The sequence below is a fragment of the Taudactylus pleione genome, unplaced genomic scaffold (genome assembly GCF_031769625.1).
Source record: "Taudactylus pleione unplaced genomic scaffold, aTauple2 ptg000201l, whole genome shotgun sequence".
NCBI lineage: Eukaryota > Metazoa > Chordata > Amphibia > Anura > Myobatrachidae > Taudactylus > Taudactylus pleione.
This window is the reverse complement of record NW_028284603.1, coordinates 28023507-28029506: the sequence shown is the minus strand read 5'-3', so window position 1 is coordinate 28029506 and position 6000 is coordinate 28023507.

The following is a 6000-nucleotide window of genomic DNA, read 5'->3' as shown; positions in this document are numbered from 1 at the left end:
GACCCCTGTGGTAAGATATCATATGAGCTGGGAGGAACCCCAAGATACTAGCATACTCTTGTACCTACCAGGTTTTCCCAAAACATTCCCTCTGCACACCCATTCTTCCCTCAGTTTCCAACCCCTGGCTACAAATGTGCCACACAATGCCCACTATCCTTACCTAATGAACTACCTTAGCTGCTGAGAGCACACTGTGAGCTGGGGAAGAGAGGTGCTGAGAGTACACTGTGAGCTGGGGAAGAGAGGTGCTGAGAGCAGGGCCATCTCTTCCATTGGGCTTGTTGGGCAGTTGCCCAAGGGCCTGAAGCTTGCAGGGGCCCGCCATCTCACCCCCCTGCAACCGCGGCCAGTTGGTAAATTTGTGATAGTTTTATAAGCCGGCCACCGATGCACTGTATTCTGATCTAACCTCCCCCACCCCATCCCCCTCCCGGTGACGAGTACTCACCTCAGTCCCAGTTTCACTTCACCCGCCGGCTTCAGACCAGTCAGACAGAGTCTCTCTGCATGTGTGGGAGGTCTGATGGGCATGCAGGAGGGTTAATTTTATTGACCATTTAAATTTTTTTCCCGTGAATGGGTGTGTAGGGGCCCCAGTGCATTGCTTTGCCCAGTGCCCACACTGCTGTTAAGACAACCCTGGCTGAGAGCACACTGTGAGCTGGGGAAGAGAGTTGCTGAGAGCATCACTTCGTTTGGAAGGGGAGGAGAGCAGGGTACAGGTGCCTGCACTGTGCTGATGGCATCACAATATGCTTATCATGTGGCCAGAAATGCTGCTATTATTGCCAGGGCCCAGTGGTAGGCAGGCCGGCAGAGACCAGCAAGGATGGAGTGTAGGGGTCACAGTGGGTAGAGTGGCAGCTACTACAGTGTCGTAGTAGAAGGATGACTTTTTCGGAGACAACCTTCATTTTATATCTTGGCAGGCTTAGCTGCACCCACCAGGTGTCGGCGCCGGGATGTAGTTAATAAGCGGCATCCCATCTGAAGAAATCCCAGCGCTGGAATGCCACTACCCTGCTAGAAGACCGGCACCAGAATACCGACAGGAGGTGACATCCCGATGCCGGAATCCCGACAGCCATGATGCCGAACGTAAGTATAGCGGGGCTGGTTAGGACTCAGCCGCAGGGGGGGAGGGATAGGTTTAGGTGTCACGGGGGGGGGGGGGGGTTAGGCTAGAAAAGGGCGAGAGGTTAGGGTTAGGTATCCCCGGGGGGGTGGGTTAGGGGTTGGCACCACTGGGGGGGTTTAGGTTCAGGCGGTAAGAGGGGAGGGTTAGCTTTAGGCACCAAGGGGGGAGGGTTAGGTTTAGACACTAACGTGGAGGGTTAGGATTGGGTGTAGGTGTCGGGGTGCCATTGTTGGTATATTGACAGCAGAGATCCCGACTGCCAGGATTTCATACCCATTCCTATGGCGCCACTAGGCAGCTGCCTAAAGCTGTCTAATGGTAGCTCAGGCCGTGCTTACATGCTGCAGTCTGCATATAATGGACTCTTACTCGCTGTCCTGAATGGAGAGGAAATATTGGGTGTGGGTAGCTAGGAGCTTTAGGGTTATGCTGTGCATGGCGGTGCGCCACGTTCACACACTGTACTGTCACTATAGTATGTGGTGGCTGTGGGATCTATTAATATATGCTGCGGCGGTGGCACAGCGGGTCTCCAAGGGGTCTCCCATTATACGGTGTAACTCATATCCTTTAGCTTATACGAACGGAGAGAGAAGACAGCAGGCACCGCGCATTTGCAGAAGGTGCATGTTACAGGTAATGCCTCCGAACTGCTGGGTTCTAGTGCCAGCTAGCGACTGCCAGCAATTGAGAGGCAGCACAGAGCACGACTTTAACAGTGCCATCCAGATGGAGAATTCCCAGGTCCATGGGTGTTAACTCTAGTTGCATTAGGCTGGGATCGCCCCCCTAGAAATGGCACTGGCAATGCCACTTACAGCAGAGAATCACCAAGGGGCGCTGATATTCAAAATAGGTTGTGACACAGCCTCACACACTTTGCCTCATACCCTAAAAGTGCCGGGTCATAACCTTTTATGGTGGCATGTGTACAGCTGCTACACCTTAGTGAATAAGCACTTCACATTCCCAGGAAGTCACTTTAAAAGTGCACTTATTTCCATCACACAGTGGAGGCAGCCATTTTGTCGACTGATCCAACATTCATAAGAATTCATGGGAATACATGAATATTAGCTAGCTGAGCTTACAAAGTAGTTGCCTCCAGCACAACAATAATCATTTTGGTAAGCAAATATAGATTTTGTTGCCTCAAGGTGGAATAAACTATGGGAAATATTTACCAAATCTAGGAGATCCTGATTCAGAGGTGCACATAATGCCGACTATTGTGCAGTTGAGTGAATATTTGCTACTGCGCATGCGCAAAATAAACTGAAAATCCTTACAGCGCATACGTTAGCCAGTGTGTGCACACAAATGTGCTGTTGTGATTGGGACCACACTATGGGTGTTCCTGGGTGGTGACTGGAAGGTGACATGAAGGGAATGGGCGTGTTATTGGAGTGTTGCAGGCATGTCCGTGAAAAGAGCTGCATATTTTGGATTGCATTTAAGTCTCTCCCTTGTGAATTAAGGAGCTGTGAGGTGGCCAAAATTGACTGAAAATTAATAATAATGAATATTATTGGTGTTAATAATAATAATATAGGACCAAAAACAGATCCAAGTTTCATGATTTTAGCTGTTTTTATCAATTTTTAAACAAAAATTATGGTTTTGCAAAAATCAAAAAGCAAAACACGACGATGATTTAGAACCAAAAGCAAATCAGCACCTCTCTTCCCCCAGCACACAGTGTGCTCTCAGCACCTCTCTTCCCCGGCTCACAGTGAGCTCTCAGCACCTCTCTTCCCCCAGCACACAGTGAGCTCTCAGCACCTCTCTTCCCCGACTCACAGTGTGCTCTCAGCACCTCTCTTCCCCGGCTCAAAGTGTGCTCTCAGCACCTCTCTTCCCCGGCTCACAGTGTGCTCTCAGCACCTCTCTTCTCTGGCTCACAGTGTGCTCTCAGCACCTCTCTTCTCTGGCTCACAGTGTGCTCTCAGCACCTCTCTTCCCCGGCTCACAGTGTGCTCTCAGCACCTCTCTTCCCCCCAGCACACAGTGAACTCTCAGCACCTCTCTTCCCCTGCTCACAGTGTGCTTACAGCACCTCTCTTCTCTGGCTCACAGTGTGCTCTCAGCGCCTCTCTTCCCCGGCTCACAGTGTGCTCTCAGCGCCTCTCTTCCATGGCTCACAGTGTGCTCTCAGCGCCTCTCTTCCATGGCTCACAGTGTGCTCTCAGCACCTCTCTTCCCCGGCTCACAGTGTACTCTCAGCACCTCTCTTCCCCGGCTCACAGTGTGCTCTCAGCACCTCTCTTCCATGGCTCACAGTGTGCTCTCAGCACCTCTCTTCCCCGGCTCACAGTGTACTCTCAGCACCTCTCTTCCATGGCTAACAGTGTGCTCTCAGCACCTCTCTTCCCCGGCTCACAGTGTGCTCTCAGCACCTCTCTTCCACGGCTCACAGTGTGCTCTCAGCACCTCTCTTCCATGGCTCACAGTGTGCTCTCAGCGCCTCTCTTCCCTGGCTCACAGTGTGCTCTCAGCACCTCTCTTCCATGGCTCACAGTCTGCTCTCAGCACCTCTCTTCCATGGCTCACAGTGTACTCTCAGCACCTCTTTTCCATGGCTCACAGTGTGCTCTCAGCACCTCTCTTCCATGGCTCACAGTGTACTCTCAGCACCTCTCTTCCCCGGCTCACATTCTGCTCTCAGCACCTCTCTTCCATGGCTCACAGTGTGCTCTCAGCACCTCTCTTCCATGGCTCACAGTGTGCTCTCAGCACCTCTCTTCCATGGCTCACAGTGTGCTCTCAGCACCTCTCTTCCCCGGCTCACAGTGTGCGCTCCGCACCTCTCTTCCATGGCTCACAGTGTGCTCTAAGCACCTCTCTTCCATGGCTCACAGTGTGCTCTCAGCACCTCTCTTCCATGGCTCACAGTGTACTCTCAGCACCTCTCTTCCCCGGCTCACATTCTGCTCTCAGCACCTCTCTTCCCCGGTTCAGTGTGCTCTCAGCGCCTCTCTTCCCCGGTTCAGTGTGCTCTCAGCGCCTCTCTTCCCCGGGTCACAGTGTGCTCTCAGCGCCTCTTTTCCCCGGGTCACAGTGTGCTCTCAGCACCTCTCTTCCACGGGTCACAGTTTGCTCTCAGCGCCTGTCTTCCCTGGCTCACACTGTGCTCTGAGCACCTCTCTTCCCCAGCTCACAGTGTGCTCTCATTGCCTCTCTTCCCCGGCTCAGTGTGCTCTTAGCGCCTCTCTTCCCCAGCTTACAGTGTGCTCTTAGCGCCTCTCTTCCCCCGGCTCACACTGTGCTGCCAGAGCCTCTCTTCCCCGACTCACAGTGTGCTCTCAGCACCTCTCTTCCCCGGCTCACAGTGTGCTCTCAGCGCCTCTCTTCCCTGGCTCACAGGGCCTGATTCAGAGCCGGACGCTATTTGCGCTCGCTCGTTCAGAAAAAGGGGCCGGCTATTTCAATTGAGCGCTCGCTCTTTGCGGTCTGACGCCTCTATGTCTGAGCGAGCGAACGAAATATGCGCTCGCTATTTTGTAAAGACGCCCCCTGGCCGCTCGCTTCCTACGTCATCTCCGCTATTTATTTGATTAATCGAGTACATCGAAAGGCATCTGAACTGCTCGCAGTGCTTGTGGTTGGATTTTCCTACCGCAGTCATGCGAGAAGTTCAGGCTAAGAAACAACCAAGTGACGTGGTCGATGACACTGCTTTGTTAATTATGCACACCCTTAAAACGCCCGTTTTGACCGTTTGGCACGCCTGCGTTCGGATCACCACTCCCCGTTTTCAAGCACCTTCCCCTGTTACCACCCACTAACGCGTCATGCTGTCACTCAAATTAGCCGGCACTCACTATTTTGCGAGCGCTTGATTTCCGACCGCAATGACTGGTTGGCGCATGCACATTACGACCCATCCGCATGCGCAGATGTGCGAACATCGCTCGGAGCGAACGAGCGGCCGCTTACGAGCTGCTCTGAATCAGGCCCACAGTGTGCTCTCAGCGCCTCTCTTCCACGGCTCACAGTGTGCTCTCAGCACCTCTCTTCCCCGGCTCACAGTGTGCTCTCAGCACCTCTCTTCCCCGGCTCACAGTGTGCTCTCAGCACCACTCTTCCCCGGCTAACAGTGTGCTCTCAGCACCTCTCTTCCCCGGCTCACAGTGTGCTCTCAGCACCTCTCTTCCCCGGCTCACAGTGTGCTCTCAGCACCTCTCTTCCCCGGCTCACAGTGTGCTCTCAGCACCTCTCTTCCCGGCTCACAGTGTGCTCTCAGCACCTCTCTTCCATGGCTCACAGTGTGCTCTCAGCGCCTCTCTTCCCCGGCTCACAGTGTGCTCTCAGCGCCTCTCTTCCATGGCTCACAGTGTGCTCTCAGCGCCTCTCTTCCATGGCTCACAGTGTGCTCTCAGCACCTCTCTTCCCCGGCTCACAGTGTACTCTCAGCACCTCTCTTCCCCGGCTCACAGTGTGCTCTCAGCACCTCTCTTCCATGGCTCACAGTGTGCTCTCAGCACCTCTCTTCCCCGACTCACAGTGTACTCTCAGCACCTCTCTTCCATGGCTAACAGTGTGCTCTCAGCACCTCTCTTCCCCGGCTCACAGTGTGCTCTCAGCACCTCTCTTCCACGGCTCACAGTGTGCTCTCAGCACCTCTCTTCCATGGCTCACAGTGTGCTCTCAGCGCCTCTCTTCCCTGGCTCACAGTGTGCTCTCAGCACCTCTCTTCCATGGCTCACAGTCTGCTCTCAGCACCTCTCTTCCATGGCTCACAGTGTACTCTCAGCACCTCTCTTCCATGGCTCACAGTGTGCTCTCAGCACCTCTCTTCCATGGCTCACAGTGTACTCTCAGCACCTCTCTTCCCCGGCTCACATTCTGCTCTCAGCACC